Source organism: Lepus europaeus, chromosome 16 (assembly GCF_033115175.1).
Source record: "Lepus europaeus isolate LE1 chromosome 16, mLepTim1.pri, whole genome shotgun sequence".
In the NCBI taxonomy this organism is placed as follows: domain Eukaryota; kingdom Metazoa; phylum Chordata; class Mammalia; order Lagomorpha; family Leporidae; genus Lepus; species Lepus europaeus.
This window is the reverse complement of record NC_084842.1, coordinates 20605897-20627211: the sequence shown is the minus strand read 5'-3', so window position 1 is coordinate 20627211 and position 21315 is coordinate 20605897. Positions and strand designations below refer to the sequence as shown.

General features: G+C 40.1%; 1 protein-coding gene across 3 annotated transcripts in view; it reads right to left on the bottom strand.

Annotated features, from left to right (window-relative positions):
- Positions 1-21315, bottom strand: part of SLC7A2 (solute carrier family 7 member 2) — a 79365-nt gene that overhangs the window by 57803 nt on the left and 247 nt on the right. Inside the window, exon 1 of one of the 3 annotated variants that reach the window (XM_062213573.1) lies at positions 20976-21066. The exons of the other annotated variants lie outside the window; for them this stretch is intronic. The gene's annotated coding sequence lies outside the window, so the exon portion shown is untranslated. Of the gene's footprint in view, positions 1-20975; positions 21067-21315 lie in introns of those variants that run through there. 3 annotated transcript variants of the gene reach the window in all.

Sequence of the window (21315 nt, the reverse complement as noted above, 5' to 3'; positions counted from 1 at the left end):
CATTTTAAAACCTAATAAGAGTTCCGGCAAACTCCTGGAATGAGACATGTTCATACATGTACACAAAAATACTACCATCACTCTGACATTTATTTCTGTTGTTACTAATCAGAGCTACCATTTATCAAGGACATGCTAGGTTTTAGAAGCTAGGCTAAATGCAATATGTATATTAGTCTAGTTAAGTTACCCATCAACTCCATGAAGTAGGTACTATTATTATCTCTACTATATAGGTGAGAAAACCAACGCCGAGAAAGATGATGGACTATCTTGTTGTTACAGACTGTGTCTCTCTGTATTTCATATGATGTTCTAATTCTCAATGTGATAGTATTTGGAAGCAGGGCTTTTGGGAGGTAATTAGGTTTAGATGAGCTCATGTAAATGTGGACTGTATATTGGAATTAGTGTTCTTTTTAAAAAGATGCACTTTATTTTAAAGGGTGACAGAGATAAAAGGAGACAGGGAGAGAAAGGCATCTTCCATCTGCTGGTTAACTTCCCAAATAGCTGCAATGGTCAGGGCTAGGCCATGCCAAAGCCAGGAGCCAAGAACCCTCTCCAAGTCTCCCACATGGATGGCAGGGGCCCAAGTACTTGGGTTATCCTCTGTTGCCTTCCCAGGCACATGAGCAGGAAGCTGGATTGCAAGCTGAGCAGCCAGGACCTGAAGGAGCAATTTGATATGGGATGCAGCTGCCACAAGCTGATAGCTTAACCCACTGCCCAAAATTCAGCCCCTTGGAAATATTATCCTTGTAAGAACAACAGCCTGGTGCTCTCTCCACTGAACACAGGGAGAAGCTGCCAATGGCAAACCAGGAAGAGCGCCCTTACCAGAGCCCAACCGCGGTGGCACCCTGATCTCAGACTTGCAGCCTCCCGGATGGTAAGAAACTAATGTCTGCAATCTAAATCTCCTATCTGTGGCATTTTGTTATGGTAGCCCAAACAACCTAGAACACTGTATCCAAGTAAGAACACAAAATCACAAAATCGACTCTTGTGACCCTCCATAATAGGTTACAAAACACGTGAACATTTTAGAAGCCACATAATGAAGTCTTAACAATGAAAAAAGAAACCAACATTTTAAAAGTGATTCTATGTTGTTGACGTTTTTGATTGGTTTGTGCTGTCCAAAGAGATAAGCATGAAGTTTACATTTCTTGCAGAGCTCAAAGTTTCCCAAAGTAAACACGAGGTTGAGGAGAGAGAGTACTCTGAGGAGCAAAGTGTTAATTACCACATCCCAGAAACTGAAGCACAGGCAGTTCTCTACCAATAAATAGTCCAGCTATGAAGTACACATTCTAAACTGAGATGAAACAGTATCCAGAGTGTGCCTTAAGGAAAGAAACTTGTCGCCACGGCCTGGGCAAAAGCCAATGTTAGCTCACAATTACATCATCTAGCTCAATATAGCACACTGAAGAGAAACTCAGAATCGATGAAGCGCGGGACACTTTCTTTACTTTTACAAGTTGTGAAAGAAAAAACAGAAAATATGAGACTCTCTTACAGGAAGAAAAAGTAATCCAAAGAACATTCCATTTCTAAGCAAGGTTATTCTACAACAGATTGTGGGTTATAAAAATCAAATAATAATCGAGACTATTCATAAACTCTGCTATAACATGTTAGGCTTTTGACATACATTGCTTTATTAAAACCCCACCACTTCAGGAAAAACTTTCATCACCAGACAATGAAACAGAGGTTCGGGATGTTAAGGAGCTTGCTGAAAATAAAGAGGCAGACTTGAGCCTAAGATCCAAAGCCCATGCTCTTTCTTATGTGCCACAAAACCTAGAAGCAGAATTCTAGCTGTTCCTAGGCTCTTAACAGCCCACCTACCACTCAAGTAATAAAAATTGTGAAGGTCCTCATCAAGACTTTATCAAAAATACATTTCAAAAACTTTGGAATTTTAAAACTTCATCTTTGAATTCTTTATTTAGTGGAGGATTAAGCCTGTGACTATAATGTAAACTGAAAGTATGTTATCATAAAAATTGAAAGTGGAAAAAAGAAAGAGGGGAGGCTGAAAATCACATACATGAAATCTATGAAATCAGACCTCTTTATATGAAAAGAATAAATATATAAATAAAACTTCATCTTCAACAGATTTTAACATTCAAATTCAGGAACTATCTCAGGACTGAAAATGTAGTAATTATGTGAACTTACGCAGTAGAGAAAAAAATCAGTGTTTAAAGACAAACACATGACCTTCATAATGTAGCTATACCAGAATTATGATAGATACTAAAATTCATTTCTTCTAGCCATAAAAACTTCCACAGACTTACATTAATAAGTCAATGGCAATAAAAAGCAGTGACTTTAACTTAAACATGATACTTTCTGAAATACTGTTATGCATTTTACAACTTATCTAGTTCATTCCTAATCCATGTTCAGCTTCTCAAACATATAATATTCTCAATTTGCTCTGTATTTCTGAATTCAAAGCATACTTCAGAACAAACAAAGTCTTTTGGCTCTGAAAAATCACATCTTCTATGTTTTCACCTTGCTTAGATTTTATTTCAAATAACCTCTGATAAGATCAGGAACCTTTCCATTCTATTGCCAAAAATTTTCCTGTGGTCTTCTTTTGTGTTCTGGAAATAAACTGATACAATTCGGTTAAAGATGACATTATTCTTAATTCACAGGAGTTCATGAAGTAATAAAAACAGGGAAATTAACAGAGATGCCAGATACATCTCTTAAAGTTTTCATACAAAATTTCCATTCCAACTCAACAGCACAAAGTCTACCATTCCAACTCTTTTTCTTTTTTTCTTTTTCTTTTTTAATGTTTATTTACTTGAAAGGCAGAGAGGCAGACAGACTCCATCTTACATCTGCTGGTTCACTCCCCAAATGGCTGCAATGGCTGAGCCTAGGGCTGGCAAAAGCCAGGAACATGGAATTCCATCCTGGTTTCCCACATGGGTGGCAGGGATCCAAGCCCTTGGGCCATCTTCTGCTGCTTCCCCAGGAGCATTAGCAGGGAGCTGGATCAAAAGCGGAGCAGCCAGGACTTGAACCTGCACTCTGATATGGGATGCCAGTATCAGAAGTGATAGCTTAACATGCTGTACTACACCACCAATCCCTCTCCTTGTTTTCAACTCTTTTTCAGGTGGGTTGTGGAGACAAGGGCCTGAGAAACATATAAACTCTCAGAATATAGGCTTCATGAGGGCAGGGATTTAGTTTGACTGTTCTATTCACTTGTGTCTCCCAATGATCCACAAAGGTGGAATGGATGCTCTTGCCACCAGGTGTTATGTCTAGTAAAGAGTGATGGAGTGAGGGGTCTGGAGATCATGTCACTACCAAAAGAACTAAAGAAACTGAAGGTGCTCAGTGCAAAAAGCAGGGAAGCAGCTGTGGCCAAGACAGGCACAGTGCTCTGAGACTAGCCCATAAGCTTAGAGTCACCAGCCACGTGTGGGCAGGTCACTGGAGCTTCAGTCTTAGCATTTTTGAAACACATCACAGAACTAGTGTGACAGTAAAATTAAGAAAAGTGCTTGACAAATAGAAAAGAGTTTTTAAAACAGAAATTGAGGGGCTGGTGCTGTAACATAGCAGCTAAAGCTGTCACCTGCAGTGCTGTATCCCATATGGGTGCCAGTTTGAGTTCCAGCTGCTCTACTTCTAATCCAGCTCCCTGCTAATGCACCTGGGAAAGCAGTGGAAGTTGGCCCAGATCCTTGGACCCCTGAACCAACGTGGGAGACCTGGAAGATGCTCCTGGCTTCAGATTGGCTCAGCTCCAGCCATTTGTGGAATGAACCAGTAGATATAAGATCAATCTCTCACTCTCTTTCTTTCTCTGTGGCTCTGCCTTTCAAATAAATAAATGGACCTTTAAATAATTGATAATATTTATACATTGTGCTTCTTTCCAATCTTGGGAGGACAAGCATATTAAAGAAAAGATATCTCTCTTCAAATACGAATGGCAATACGCCAGAAGACAATGACTCTATATTACCCTGAAAGACAAAACTACAAATAAATAGACCGTAAAAGAGTGAGGCAGAAGTGGTTAAGATGCCAGTTAAGATGCCCATGTCTCACCCGAGAGTGCCTGGGTTCAATTCCTGCCTGTAACTACTGACTCCATCTTCCTGCTAATGCAGACCTTGGGAGGCTGTGGGGGTGCTCAAGTAGTTGAATCCCTGCCACCCACATGGGAGATCTGGATTGGGCTCCTGGCTTTGGCCTGGCCCAATCCCAGCCATCAGGGGTTATCTGGGGAATAAACCAGACAGTTTTCTGTCATTCTCTCAAAATAAAGGGGGGGGGGGGAATATACATGGACCCAATAAAATAGAAACATTCCTAATAAAAAGTATTCCTGAGATAGTTATTTGACCTAGAGTTAAGCCACTGGTTAGACATATGTGCCCTATTTAGGATTACCTGGATTCAAGTCTAAGCTCTGTTCCCATTTATAGCTTTCTGCATGTACTCTGGGAGAAGCAGGTGATGTCTTAAATACTTGGGTTCCTGCCACTCAACATGGGAGATCTGGACTGCATTCTTATCTCGTTTTTAACCTTTCCCAGCCCTGGCTTGTTGTGGGATTTTGGGGAATGAGTGGCAGAAGGGAGCTCTATTTCTGTCTTCCAAATTATATATATGCATAGATGTATATATGTGTATATGAATATATATTTCATGTATTTTTAAATGTGTTCCTACCCATAAGAAGTAGTCCACTACAAAGATGGTCAAATTTCTATCATCACTTTTGAAATTTTCATTTACTTATTTAAGAGAGATATTTTCCACTTACCCACTGATTCACTGTCCAAATGCCTGCAATAGCCGGAGCCAGGCCAGGATGAAGCTGGGAGCTTGAAATTCAATCCAGTTCTCCATGTGAGTAGTAAAAACCTCACCATATAAGCCCGCTGCTTCCCAGGGAATGCAAGAGCAGGAAGCTGGAACTGGAGCAGATCTGGGACTAGAAGCCAGGTACTCTGATACAGGATGCAGGTGTTCAGTGGGATTTTAGCTGTTAGACTTAACAGCTGCCCCTTTCTCACTAACTTAAACAGAAGAACGCGATTCAGAAATTTTGTGAAAAAGGTATTTGCAGAGGTATCTGCTCATCTAGGATTTAAAGATGCACATTACTTTTTTGTGTGTATGGCTGAAAAACTAAGGTTAGTTCATGGTTCTCAGCATATGTATAAGCAAACTGTCAGATTAGATAGTTTACATCCAAGTTGATATACTGCCCAAAACCTCCTCACCCCACACAATATTCTCACTCTCCCAAAAAGGGATACTCATGTAATTTCAAAATAAACATAAAATGTTAAAAAACTACAAGTTGCAGACTTTGGTAAAGAATCAAGGGGATGTTACACCATTACATACCCACTATTCAGATCAAATAAATATTGATTTGTTAAACCTTTCTGAAGTTTAAAGGTTCATCTGATGCAACACATCCACTTTAATGTTAACAATGACAATTTCCCTTTTTCTCACCTTTTACCTGTATGGAATCTCTAATTCAGAGTAGGAAGCACTGCCTTTAACTGCAGCTACTGTAAATATGTATCCTCAGCATACATAAAAAGATTTCCAACAAGACAAGAAAAGAAATGTTTGCTGACCACTGTAGTTCAAATAACCTCACTACCAAATACTGGGAACAACCAGGTCTCACAATTAACAGCTTTCTCGTTTCAGTAAAATTTAGCACAGAGTGCCCACTGCCTTTATGTTCAGTACTGTTATACTCACAAGGCAAAAGGTGGAAGCAATCCATGAATTTGAAAAAGCTTTGAAAAAGCTGCCTGGCTTTACATGACCCTTCTTACAGTCATTCCTGGTGTAATAACACAATACTGAAGCTAGCCTAAGAATGATGACAGAATTGAAGGAGCAGGGAAACGACATTCTACCCAGTGAAATGATGCTTCCTCTAACTCAGAGCAGCCTTAACAGGGAGATCTGGAAAACTCAAAAGTTTAAGTTTTGATTTAATGGGTACAGACTTTCAAGTTTTGCAAGATTAAAATGTTCTAGAGAGATCTGTTTCACAACACTGTGAATGTACTTAACCCACTGAACTGTACACTTAAAAATGGTTCTGATGATAAAGTTTATGTATAGTGTATTTACAATTACCCCACCTTATCAAAGTTGAGAAATGTTTCATATTTTTTACTCCAAACCACTTTTTTAAAAAAATATTTTATTTATTTGTTTGAGAGGTAGAATTACAGACAGAGAGAGGAGGACACAGAGAGAAAGGTCTTCTATCTGCTGGTTCACTCCCCAAATAACCACAATGGTCAGAGCTGAGCTGATTTGAAGCCAGGAGCCACGAGCTTCTTCTGGGTATCCCATGCAGGTACAGGAGCCCAAGCACTTAGACCATCTTTCACTGCTTTCCCAGGCCATTAGCAAAGAGCTTGATTGGAAGAGGAGCAGCCGGGACATCCCATGTGGGATGCCGGCACCACAGGTGGAGGTTAACTTACTACTCCATAGTGCAGGTCCCTTAGGGTTGTTTTTATGACAGATGCTGGATTTTATCTCTAGTACCTTAGCAAAAAAGACATATATTTTGTCATTTTGCCCCAGACACTGAACCACAGTAAGTCCAGATCAGGAAGTTCTCAAAGCTCAAAGAACAAGTCTTTTGCGTGTGTGCCTAAATCTAAGTACACAGAAAAGTTCTATACTTGGCAGGAATTCCATAGCAACTAAATGCTTATATTTTAAAAGGAAGAAACATGAAATTATAAAGTTTAACATTGATCTATGCACCAGTAAGCCAAAGATTCACTCCAAGATTGTTTCCTTAAAGAACAGCAGATTTGCACCATGAAATCGTTATTTCCTTGTGTCAGTGTGTAAGGTGACTGTGGAAAGCACATAAACTTTGGTGTTCTAGTTAGAGTTCCAATCCTATAAGCTGTAATTTTCAGGGTCTAGGCTGCAAATGGGAAATTCTTTCAACTGTGAAGGTTGTTTAGGTTTGGTGGCACTCCCGCTTACCAAATTAAAAGAACCAGTGAGTTGTCATAAAAAGTTATTTTTCTTGAGTAACCTGATCTATGTTCTACCTACTTAAGCATAATAAATATTTTAATATATACCTAAGGCTTACTGCTTTAGAGACAGAATACTTGACACAAATCTAACTCATTTTATCTACTCTGAATACTCTGTGTAACATAGTAACACAATGACAGGTAATAACAGGATTTCAAAAAGCAGTAACTGTATTAAGTCTAAGTAAAATCATGCACTAACTTACACTGGCTCTTTTTAGAAATTATTCATGGGGCCAGCACTGTGGCATGGCAGATTAATTCATGGCTTGCAACCATGGCGTCTCTGTCAGAGATGATCCAGCTTCCTGTTAATGTGCCTAGAAAGGCAAACAAGGATGGCCCAAGTACTATGGGTCTTTGTCATTATGTGGGAGATACAGATGGAATTCCTGGCTCTTGCTTTCATCCTAGCTGCTGAAGTCATTTAGGAAGTGAATCAGTGGATGGAAGGTATCTGTCATTCTGCCTTTCAAATAAATAAATAAATCTTGAAAAAAATTCTCTAAAGGTATCCTCTATAAACAAGCAAATTCCCAACTCTTCATGAAAGTGATGACTAAAACTTATGACCAAGAAGGGACAAGAAAACACCTCTCTAATCCTTCTGAATAACCAGAGATCTTCCTTGCAACATTATTATCATGGCATAAATAGATGAGGATGTAGATTTTCTAAAACGTGACAGGTAAAGTACACTCCCCACATTCACTGTTAGGTTTGTTTTATAATCTTAAAAGGTTGTGAGCTACCTCGCAGTTAGCATTCACAGGCAGGACTGTGGCAAGAGTAAATAAGGGGGAGGACTGCAAGCAGGTCCCTCTTGAGCCACAAAGAGATGCTGAGTGCAGCTTTTTTGCCCACGGATGGACGCAGGTAACAATGTTCTGCAAGGCTGATATTAACCAAAGGAGAAAATGCAACCTGCATGCTAAGGACCCTAGACAGTTAAGGGAGACACCCAGAGTGTAGTGTACAAAAGAGTTTAGCCTTGACAGTTCATTCTCTGGGGAGCACTGGACTCAGGATTAAGTCCATTTACCCTCCTAACTAGAAGAAGAAAAAGGAGGAGAATGAGGAATAACAACCTTGAAACCTGCTTATGTAAGTGTTTTCCAGATCATACACTGCCTTCTCAAAGGATCGTGGCCCCAGGAATCCCAGCATCATATCAGGATCTCCAACATTTGTGAGGGGCACCATACCAAGAGCAGTCAGAAGAGGCGTCAGGAAGCTCTTAGAGGGAAAATGTAGGGAATAACTGAAGAGAACAGGCTCCTTGCTAGTTTTCTTATTAGGAGCAAGAAAGAAACTCGGGGGTTCCTCTGATGCTCTAACCACCCTCTTCTTCCTAGAAACTTAAACACTATTGGAAAAATCAACACAGAGTATCAAGGATTAAATGTTAAGTAGAAAATGCTGATTTTTTTCCCAGTACTTACAGGTATACTCAACATTTTATTGTTTTCAAATATGAAAATACTATAATTTATATTACCAGTTAAGAAATTTTTACTTCCCATAGGTATGTATACATTCACCTAAATCACATACACACCTACTGACATAGTTCTGCTTGGAAAGAACTTCTGAGGCTGGTGTTGTGGCATAGCAAATAAAGCCGCCACTTATGATGCCAGCATCTCATATGGGCACCAGTTCGAGTACTGGCTGTTCCACTTCTGATCTAGTTCTCTGCTGATGTTCCTGGGAAAGCAGCGGAAGATGGCCTAAATTCTTGAGTACCTGCCATCCACACAGGAGACCTGGAGGAAGCTCCTGGCTTCGGTCTGGACCAGCTCTGCCTGGTACAGCTATCTTGAGAGTGGACTATTTCAAATAAATAAATAAATCTTTGGAAAAATAAAAAAGGAAAGGAACTTCTTCTGAATCTAGAATACAGAACTCTCAGGATTTACTAAAGCTAGCAATACTGTGTATCATGTCTTTATATACATGCAAACCTCAACTCCGTGAATAGTTCAGTAGACATTCTGTAGAAACGAATATTGGAAAAAACTTTCTCTACTGTAAAACTTTGTTCTACATATATCACTTTGTTGGGGCCAAATAAAAAATTGTTGTTTTCATTTTCTTCTCCTATCTTACAATACACATTACACTGAGTTTTTAAAAAAAAATGTGCACTTGGAACTGGTGCTGTGGCACAGCAAGTTAAAGCCTTGGCCTGAAGTGCCGGCATCCCATATGGGAGCCGGTTCTAGTCTTGGCTGCTCCTCTTACGATCCAGCTCTCTGCTATGACCTGTGAGAACAGTAGAAGATAGGCCAACTCCTTGGGCCCCTGCACCCACATGGGAGACCTGGAGGAGGCTCCTGACTCCTGGCTCCTGATTGGCGCAGCTCCGGCTGTGTGGCCATCTGGGGGGTGAACCAGCAGATGGAAGACCAAACCCCATGTAACTCTTTCAAGTAAATAAATAAGTCTTTAAAAAAAATGTGCACTTTTCTTACAGCTCCTGAGAACAGCCTGAATTCTGTTTCATGCCTGTGAAGTTAGAGGTGAAACTGTGATGTTCAACTTTACACACTGCCCTCGCCTAATATGTAATACATTAAAATCATAGATGCTGAATTAAGTAAAGGCCCATTCTTAGAACACATGACAAATTTTCAATGGCCCTTGGTACCAATCACTACAGCTATGGTGTTCTTACTCATCGCTAGTGGAACACCCTTCACCCCATCACCATCTCTGTGCCTGTCTCAGGTCACCATTACCCCTACATGAAAGCAACTCATACTGTAAGAGTTAGCCAATAGCCATGAGAAGCCTGGTGACAGCCTATCAAAAAAAAAAAAAAAAAAAATGAACAGACTCAACTGTACCAAACACTTTCAAAATTGGATTTAGAGAAAGGATGTGGTCCTTAACACTTTCTCTAAGGTAAAAATCCTCATAAAAACTCATTATCATTTCCAATATTTCAGTGAGATAAATAGTGTATTGATTTTCAAGTTTTTAGAACAACTACTGTTAAAGGCAGACAGGACATGCATACCTGAAGTTAGCAATGCAGTACGAATAGAGATGTACTTTAAATATTTACAAGAATAACTTTTAATGTGACAATGCTAGGTTGCTTTTCTTTCTCATATCTCTTGTATACCACAAGAAAAAAGATTAGAATAATGTAAATATTGTATTATTTAAAAAGTTCATTGGATCCATTTCAGTGTAGATAAAAATGCACTATCAACAGAATTTTTATGCAAAGTCTGCTCTTTTTTGTTTGGTTCACTGAACTAAGTGCAAACCATCTGTTACCTATGATAATCAGAAAAAGCAAAAATGGTAACAGCTTTTCTGTTTTAAGATAGCAAATAGCACTCCAAACAGAACTCACTTGTTGAAAAGCACCATTTATGAAGTTTAAATTCTAATGATTTTAAGTGACTCAGAACCCATAAAGTCTTTTTCTTTTTTTTAGGTTAAGACTGTAGGTTTACAACTTTTACTTGGTAAAAGGATGCATTTAATAAAATTGTTCCTATCATGTGTAAAATGTTTTATCTAAACAAGCTCATTTTCAAAAGAATTTAAATTTAAAAACTTTTAAGTTATATTCTGGTACTCATTTGTAAAATTTGACACAAGCGGTGCAGGTAGTAGCTGTAATTTGCTGCATAGTGAAGTCTGGGTACAAAGTGAATCACAGTGCTGTTTCCAAGTCAAAATGCTTGATTTGTAGCCCTCACTCTGCCTACAGCTGTCTAATGTTAGATGAGTTACATCTCTTACGACCTCAGTTTCTTCATCTATATAAAGAGAGCTCTAAAAATGTCACTCTTGAGAGCTTACTTTCTTTCTGAATTTGTCTAGCACTGTGCTTAGTATATAGGTAGTGCCAGGAACTCAGTAACTGCATAGCCCTGGAGGCCAGAAGTGAACAGTTCCAAAACTTCAGAAATTTCCCACAGGAGGGCATTAAAAGCACCCTTAAGTTTAGAGGCTGGATTACAAAACTGCCACAACAGTGTCTCAATGGAAACAAACAAATTCCCAGGATAGCAAGGCTTACTCATGTATCAATCATCTCACAGAAAAAAGTGATTTTGTTTTAAAGATGAAATCTCCAGTTTCAAGGTTAAAAACGGGCACCCGCACAGGGTATGTTTTCACAACTCTACTACTACAAATTCTGTCAACACCCACGATTGCTTCTTAATGGCAAATAAACATGCTTTGTCCTATTTTCCTGAAAACAGTCATACACAAATCTCATTCCACCTACACAACCAGAAGGCTGCAAATGCAATGCATTTCAGAGAGGGCTTTTTTTTTGGTAACAAAACATTATAAATCCTAACAAAGTACAGAGCAAGTGCTGCAAAACACAAAAGAATTCAATATGGGATTCTTTAAAATTCTTCACTATTATTCATTAGGCACAATATTAATGCAAACTTGACAAGTAAAAGAAAAAGCTCCAGGTCAAAAACTGACCAAGCTCTACAGAGTCTCACTTTTCAGTATGACCTCTACTACCATTCAATGCAAGTTTGCTAAATGCCAGAGATTTCTGCAAGATCCACATCAGACTGACAGTGAGGCAGCAAGATTTGTTCGTTTATGAGACAGACAGGAGAGAGAGAGAGCACTTCTATCTGCTGGTTCACTCTCCAAATGCCTGTAATAGTGTAGGTGGTTGCCTGCACTAAAGTTAGGAGCCAGGAACTCAATCCAGGTCTTCTCTCTGGGTGGCAGGTACCCAATGACTCCCACCTTCATAGCTGCCTCCCAGGATCTGCATTAGCAGGAAGCGGGGATCATGAACTCAGGCATTCTGAAATGCAACACTGGTGTCTTAACCACTAGGCCAAACACCTGCCCCAGGATAAGACTTCAACTGTCAATCTAAGGGGGCTCCAACTTTTTTTCCTTCCTGTTTATGAATACATTCAGAAATAGTCAACTAAAATGATCTCAGTGAATATTCAGAATCAAATTTATCTCCTGGATCAGAGGCAGACATTGAAATCTGTGATTCTGAGAATTCTGAGGGGAGATGGTGATAGTGGTGATAACTGATGTTCAGAAGTGTTCAGCGTTTCTGTGAAATCAGGGAACTGCCTCTACCATGACACAGTGAGAATGGTCATCTTTATGTTACTGTCACAGCTCTTGGATGCACCACCCCCACACCGTAACTCCCTCTGAGCCAGTTTTTAGCCCTTCATTGGAGGCCATGAGCAGTCTTAGATCAGCAAGAGCAAAAGAGATGGACACATGCCAAATTCAACCCACCCTGTCCCAAATGACTCTCTCTCTTCTCAGATGTTTTTTCGCAGGAACTGAAATGGTTTCTGTACTGCAAGGCTCTTGTCCTGAGTTCCTGAAACCCTAGCTGTCCACTGACTGGAATTCAGGGAATCTTGAACTTTCAGAAAGCTTACATAAAATTGTTGGCAGCAGTAGCTTGCATACATTCATTTTAGTTTTAAAGATTTATTTATTTATCTTAAAGATTGAGAGAGAGAGAGAGAGAGAGAGACAGTGAGAGAGAGATCTTCCATTTCCTGGTTCATTCCCCCAGATGGCCACGATGGCCAAGGCCAGGCCAGGCCAGGCCGAAGCCAGGAGCTTCATCTGGGACTCATATGTAGTTAGCCATGGTCCAAACACTTGGCTATTCTCTGTTGCTTTATCCAAGCCAGTAGCAGGGATCTGGATTGGAAGTGGAACAGCCAGGACACGAACCAGCATCAATATGGGATGGTGGCATTTCAGGTGGCGGCTTTACCTTCTATGCCATAATGCTGGTCCCTCATTTTTTATGAAAGAACTCACTGGGATGGTAGAGTACATGTTTGCATCACAAATATCCAAATCATCAAGACAGCTACTGCTATACAAAATAAGTACTGTTATCTTTGCACATTTCCTTCCTCTACCGGCTACAAATATAATCAGAATGGAGAGCACATCACAGGAAGGGAGAAGGAGCTCCTTCTCTGTATATCAAATAACTAAAAGCACAGCAAGTTCAAATGCAGTTATCTCTCTTTGGAAAGACGGCAAAAACCATCATGTTTTCCAACCTGAATTTCTTGATTCAGTTATTCAATCTTTAAAGGACTGCACTATGAAATTTCAGAGATTACTCAAACAGGATGAACCTCAATTGTAAATATTAATGCAATTCTACTTAAAAGTTAATGTAAGTCCAAACTACAGATAAAAGCCAAAGAGGATTTGGGAGTAAAGTAATTCTGAACACACATGGGTTCCTCAAGGACTGAACACAGAAATGCAATAGAAAAACTTGACAGAATTATGAAAATTACTTTTGTCACTCAAAAATGACCCTAATTTTATCCTGAAATGATGACCTCTGGCAAATCTATCAAGTATGAGCTTTTCCAATTATAATTACATAAACACTTTAAAATACCACTGCAATTCAAGAGTTGAAATTGTAAAATAACTTAAAAACAGATAATTGGAAGATAAGGTTTCAACCCCCTATGACCTTTCCACGTGAGTCAAGTCTCACTCAAGACTATGACGCTACCTACAAGACTCAACTGTGATCCAAAAGAGCATCTCATGCACCACTTACCTCCAGCCCCATTTACCACTTGGAACAAGTGCTCAAGGCACAGAGCTGGGCTTAATACTTCTGCCAAGGTGAGACTCACAACTCGACAACACACTCAATCCGTATCGTTTTGTTTCAAGGTGAGCAACCAAAAAGTTGAACTAGAATGAAGTCTGTTACTCATCTGTTAACTCCATCAAAACTAAGATCAATGCAAGATGTCAGGCCGAAGTAGTGAAACAGCAATCTTTGCTTAGTGAGAGCCAATTTAACTTAATTTTCTTGCATAGGCTGCTGCAGCCAAAACACACCAAAGTGTTTAAGAGCCCTGAGGATGAGGTATCAAAGCCCAACTCCTTCCGGATCTCCCTGGAATGCAGAAACAAACCTGTATCCCAAACAGTGGTTCAAATTACAATCAAATTAGAGAAATAATTTGAAATCTGCTGTTGGGAGTCAAGCACAAACTTGTCTTGTTTAATATGACTATAAAACTCCATACAGAGTAACCTTAGTTTTGAGATGTGGAAAAATTCACACCCAAGTTGATACAAACTATCAGGAAGAGGTTTTTTTCAAAATTTTTATAAGGACAAATACCTAAGACAAGTTACAAGCATCCTGTTAACCTCATGCGTAAGTATCCTTTGCTTGAAGAGACCAGGAGCATTATGGACATGAATATTTGGTTGATTTCAAAAGTGGAAAAAATCACCACCTAAAGCTATCCTTCTAAAGGAAACGAGAAAAATGCATTCAACAAAAACGTTCTTTACTTGAAGGAAAAAATTAAAAAAAAGAAATTGGTAAACATCTTATTTACTGACATTTTAGGAGAAATTCATTGAAAATTTTATTCCGATATTTAAAATAATAATGCAATGAATAATTACCCACTAGGCAAATATGAATCATTTTTATTGGCCATATATGCACCAAAAATGGCATGACCACAATGTGCTGCAAAGAATTACCATTAATGGAATTCTGGGCACCTCAGGTCCACTAAATAAAAAGCTTGTCATTTTTCACCTAGTTGAAACAAACTCATGCCAGAATTCCTTTAAATACCTTGCCTAGCAGACTAATAATATGAGTCAGTTTCTTGCCCATTCACCATCATCACCACCACCACCACCACTGAGGAATGATTATCAGACTTTTTTTTTTTTAAAGATACTTTTACATGAACCAGGAACTGGCAGATGAGGCAGTAGTATCTAGCTCCACATTATCATGGACATCCCTCTTGTATAACAGAAGAGCTACATCTCACAGGCATTGGAGACTTTTAAAACATTTTTCTTCTACGAGGCCAATGTAGGACACTAAACTGAATGTGCTTCCTTCTAACCAAAGAAGTCTCCTCTCTCCAAGTTGGAATCAAAGACTCCCTTCCACCATCAACACTTTTACTGGTCCTTTGTCCACATGAAGCTGAAAGCCAAGACTGAAGTCAGCACTACCCTGCAGGTGCTGACCCCTTTCTTGGTGGTTTTTATAGGGTATCCTACTGGGAGGAGCAAACATGTGAGAGATGACTGAAAGTAAGTTTGTACAAAAGTATCAAGCTTGCCTTAAGGTTACAACTGTTAATTGTTCTTAACTTGACTGCAATTTTTTATTTTACTCTCCAAAATGTCCATCTAAAATATACTTTTTTTTTTTTTATTTGACAGAGTTAGACAGTGAGAGAGAGAGACAGAGAGAAAGGTCTTCCTTCCATTGGTTCACCCCCAAAATGGCCGCTGCATCAATCCGAAGCCAGGAACCAGGTGCCTCCTCCTGGTCTCCCATGCAGGTCAGGGCCCAAGCACTTGGGCCATCCTCCACTGCCCTCCTGGGCCAAAGCAGAGAGCTGGACTGGAAGAGAAGCAACCGGAACTAGAACCGACGCCCATATGGGATACTGGTGCCGCAGGCAGAGGATTAACCAAGTGAGCCACGGCGCCGGCCCCCTAAAATATACTCTTAAGGTGTTTTAACTTTCCTCTAAGATGTTTCATAATAGTTCAAATTTTCAATTAGATATAATTTTCTAGATTTCAGGGGTAATAAATCATTAGCAATTTTGCCAAGTCATTAACAATTATTATTGCCCTCACAAACAGAAATTTTGGTGAATAACTGCCCAACCAAAACTTAATTTTTAAGGACTTAAGCTTCACCAAAGAGTAAATGGGAGGAGGAAGCACAGTTTCAAAAGCAGTAATAGTAATAGCAACAGTGATGAAAATATCAAAAACTTAGCATTTAGTCTTTATAGGGAACACAACACATTTTTTCCAAAGTTTGGGACAGTTTATTATCTCTCCTCCAGATAGCTTCAGCTCTTTATATTACTTATCTCACTCACTGAATTATATGTGTACTTGTTATCTCCTGTACTAGGTGGTCAACAACCAGAGGGCAGGAAACTATTTATCCTTTGCTTCTCTACAGACTCTAGATCTGGGCCATAGTTACATACAACATGTATTCTTTTTTTTTTTTAAGAGATTTATTTATTTATTTGAAAGGCAGAGTTACAGAGAGAGAGAAGGAGAGGCAGATAGAGAGAGGTCTTCCATTCACTGGTTCACTCCCCAATTGGCCGCAATAGCCAGAGCTACGCCAATCTAAAGCCAGGAGCCAGGAGCTTCTTCTGGGTCTCCCACATGCGTTCAGGGGCCCAAGGCCATCTTCTACTGCTTTCCCAGGCCGTGACTGGAAGTGGAGCAGCAGGGACTCAAACCGGCGCCCGTATGGGATACCAGCACTGCAGGTGGTGGCTTTACCCACTATGCCACAGCACCAGCCCCACAACATGTATTCTTCTATGACAGATGAACTCATCCTCGAAGACGGAAAACTCTTAACAGAATATCTCATAGGATATTCTTAGACTCAAAGTTACAAAGTCCTATTTCCTATTCCAAGGGAACCCCAATGCATCAAAACAGCACTCAGGAATTTGGCTTCTCATACAACTACTAAACACTACACATTTTGCAAAACAGTAGTGGCAAAGCTTGAACATTAGTTTAAAAAAAATCAAAGTTGCTGTCTCAAATACACACATTTTTTAGAACCCAGACATCCTGAATGGTGGGTAAGGGGAATAAAACCCAAAGGATCCACATTCTTTGGGAAAACAGACAACGCATGTAACATCCATATGATTTTCCATTCCTGCTGCTAAAATACATTTCAAGTTTCAGAAGTTCAGTACGATTTTTTAAAGTGCCAATTGTGCGGCATTTGGAAAACATGCCCCAAGTTCATATTAAAGGATCAGGCAAATAACATTAAACCCAAAAAGAAATTCCATTTTTTTCTTATGGTGCAATATAAAATGACCATTAATTCCACTAGTGGCTTTCATCAACTTCATCATTATTTATCAAGTGGACAGCTAGATACCACAACAAGACCCTAACCAATCTTTATCTTCTAATTAGGTGTAAGGTACCATTCTTCTGCCCACAAGGAAGTACAATGAATAAAGTGTGAGCTGAAGGTTTATTTCATAACTCAGCTTTCTGAAGACACAAGCACCCATCTTTAAGAGAAATATATCCACTTATCTTAAAATGTGACCACCCTGCTCCTCCTGACCATGGGCAATAGCAGAAACATAAACGACAGCACCTGAAAACCGTGTTCAGTTTCCATACTCTGTGATCACTATGTCATTAACAAGAAGGAAGTGAGAATGAACTCAAATGGTGCAAACAGCACATATTAGATATAACTGTACAAAGAGTTACAATTTCTAGTGCTTCTTGATGAAGCAAAAATGGGTTAAGGCAACAAAAGAATTTTCCCCACAACTGTGGAAAAAAACAGTAAGAATCAAAAATCAAACATTCTTTGCTGTGTATTGTTCACCAAATATTCTAAATATGCCTATGACATATTTGGGGCTGTGTTTTTTTAAAACTCCTGTTAGAACGGTCATGGAATGTTCCCATGTCATTTGCCTTACCACTGAATCCTGGATTAGGCTCAGTTTTGAAGAGAGGGCTAATATGCAGCAGCACTGGAATGTGTACTTTTCAATTTTTATCTCATTTTATATATTTTTACTTGATAAGACATAAAATTAAGCACATGACATTTGCAGCACTAGCTTGATGATCCAGTTTTGGGTGTATCAAGTTCTGTGTCAAGAAATGCTGGGACTTTCAATAACATATTCATATCCGTACACACCCAGAAAAGCAGTGAACCACATATGGGAATGATCCAAACTAAAAGTCTCAGTAAGGAGAGACATGGCCCACGTTTTCAAAATTAGTCTTTTATAACAAAAGCCACATTAACTCAAATCTTTAAAGTCAAGACTTAGTTATACTTACCAATGAGAAGGCTAGCATAATAGCACCAGAGGTCCTTCTTAGAAATATTTAACATTTTAAAAGTCCATAGGCTTGGAAAATTAATAGCACATAGCTTGCTCCCCCGAACTGATACATAACAGTTGTGCTTACTAAGAAACATTTTACAGATGAGCCTGACAGCAACGAATCCTGGTTTAGTTTGGTGGCATGCACATTTTCACAGCCACAGACGGCACTCCCAAACCAAAGTCAGAAAGGCAAGTGAAAGGGATTATATGAGGAATCAGGACACATTGCTACCACCAGGGAAGCTAAACTGCCAAACACGCCTGCTCTGGATGATCTAACAGTAGCACCATTAGACAGAACCTGTTCATTACTGGCATTCCGGCACCCACAGCACTGAACTTATCTGTTTCGAAGTGCTAATTCTTTATACAGTTAAAACAAACAACCCTCACACACTTTAGTCCATCAACAGAGAGTTGCCCAGATGTAAATAATTGTAGACTCCCTGCAAATTTGGAGTTACTCATTGCTGTTTTGATCAGTATCTGGTACAGAATAGGACAATGTATATTGTCTATGACGGAGGAAATGTACTGAAGACACTCAAAACTCCTTTGTCAAACTGTTGACATCAGTGGCTTCCACCCAACAATAAAGACACAGAGAATACGCTGTATGACAGACACTGTGCCAGGCACTAGAGAGGAAAGTTACTCAAGTGGAAGACAGCAAGAATAATCTCACTAGTTTTTCATAGTGCAAGACTCCATTTATATGGTTTAGAATTTCCAGATTAAAGGTTTAGAAATGAGTTAACCATTTGGATTTTTAAAACCATTTATACAGTAAACTAAGTTTGTCAGAATTCCATGGGTGACAAAGCATGCAAACGAGGCTCAGGCACTCAACACTATTAGGAAATACATACAGTGGGAAAACGCTGCTTTTGTTCTAAACCTCTGCCGTCTGGTAAACTGTCTGTAATACGCCAGTCTTGAAAATCACTGGGTTAACATCATTTTGGGAGAAATAATAAAGCAAATAGCACCATGAGGGTGTTTTCAAGACTCTTTGCTCAATGTTGGTCATGGAAGGGCACCCAAATAAAACTAGCAAATGACTCTGAACATACACATGCAGAAACAGAGAGAACATGTGAACACGCGCGTGCACACACACACACACACGAAGCCCAAAACTAGGCTAAATAGAGAAGTCACCAGATCAAACCTATGTGGGAAAAACCACTTGAAAAAGTAGGGCTGAAGTGTGAAGCAATGTTCACAGCACTCGATGTCAGGCCAAGCGGAGCCAGGAGGAACAGTAATGACTGAGCTAGAGAAATGTCAGAAGCAAACAAAAGATGGGACACCTGGAACGGATGGAGACGAGGCACCACCACTGTACAAAGGTGAGCATGTTTGTGGTGGAAAGCAAGAAACACAAACTTCAAAATTCCTCACACACATATGCTCGAAACAGCAAAAGGATGGGAAGAGACAGGAAAATGCCCAGGGTATTCCCAGCTGTGTTGCACCAGCACCATAGCTACCATGTTTCCCACTTCTACCTTCTACAGTCCTTTACACACTCCTAACTTAGCCTAAATACAGTGATACTGATTACAGACTGGAACTGAAGGGCTGTGCTGATGTGTTAAAGAGGCCAAGGTTTCTGCAAAATGAATCTTTCCAGATACTACAAAGACCAGATACCGGTCTCCATGGCCAGAGCACATCCTAAAAATCTAAAATGCCTTAAGGTAAGTAACTTTCCCAAATCAAGGCACAGAGTGGAAATAGGTGAGGAAACTTGAAATCATAACAAATAACACGGCCTCCCAGATCCAGTCCAGAAGAACTGACTAGTAACTTTAAAGTAAAGGAAGCGAACATTTTCATATGTTCTTCTACACTCATCTGCTCTGAGCTCTTCTTCTGCACCAAGAGATTTTTCCTTTAAATTGCTTTAGTGCGATTTTTAAAAAAATAAAAAAGGTTCAATACTACAAAATAATTGTTAGAACACATATAATTTAGAATAGTCTTATTCTTCCACTCAGATAGAAGTAACAGGTCCTTGTGGACCAGAACACAGTGGTGCGACTCTAGCTCACAGTAAGAACTGGAGGGGAACAGCTGGTAAGCTCCAAACATGAGTAACAATGAGAAAATGGAAATTTTAATTGCCTGATTTGGTCAGTTTATGCTGTGTGTGTGTATGTGTGCGAGGAAATACTGCATAGTATACCATAAAAACATTCGGCTAATGCATGTTAATCAAAAATTAAAATGAACAGGACAGTCTTATCTTGTACATACCCTAGAAAGAGACTACAAACACAAAATGTCTTTCTTTTGGAGGCAATTATTATTAATGTACAGGACACGGAGAAGGAGGCATACATTTAAAGGCAGTTAAGTTAAACATGAGAAAGTATAAGGTCGGAGGCCACACAGTCCTGCAGGCTTAACTTTCCAGGCCCAGGGGCAGGACTCAGAAGATTGTATCTGAATAGGATCTGACAATATCCCCTCATTAAAAGGATTAGCGTTTCTGGACAAACATCTAGATAAACCTTCTTACCAGTGTGAAATAAAGTCACTTAAAGGCTTTTCTAGACAGTTTCACGTAAATATTTGAAAGCCTAAACAGGCTGAATTTTTTTTTTTTTTTTACCTTCTGCAATCTAGGCACTGCTTCCACTTCGAAAGCCATTTATGACCTTGTGGCTGTTGTTGAGCCTTATTTCTTTTAATTCACTTTAAAGTGCAGTTTCTGAAAAGCTGAGCCCACAGACTGTCACACAGGTGGGGCGCTCTCTGGGCTAACGGAGGATCTGACTGATGGGCTTAGCCTGCGTCCCTGAGCCTCAAGGAAGTCAATTCCAGTTCCGAAGGCTTCATGAAATGGGATGGCAAGATGACACCCACTGGCTTCAAAACACCCGATACAAACAGCACGCCTTTTTACCTGTCCTACTAGGTGGCCAGCTGGATGTGAAAAGTCTTCCAGCACTCCAAGCCATGCTCCGTATTTAAAGCAGGAACATCAAAGGCGCGGGAGGGGGGTCCGGACCCCTCAGCGAGCAGGGTGGGGAGGCCAGCCTTCCCGGAGACCGCTGCCCAGGGCCCCCCGGAACGACAGCGACGCGGAGAGCCTCGCGCATCTGCCCTGTCAGGCGCCCCCTCCCAGCCTCTGCGACTTGGCGGCCACCGCAAAGCCCCCAGGCTTGGGGGCACGGCCAGCCTCGGGAGGAACGGCCGAGACGAGGTCCGCCCCGCAGCGCAGCTCTGCGGATGAGGGGCTGTGG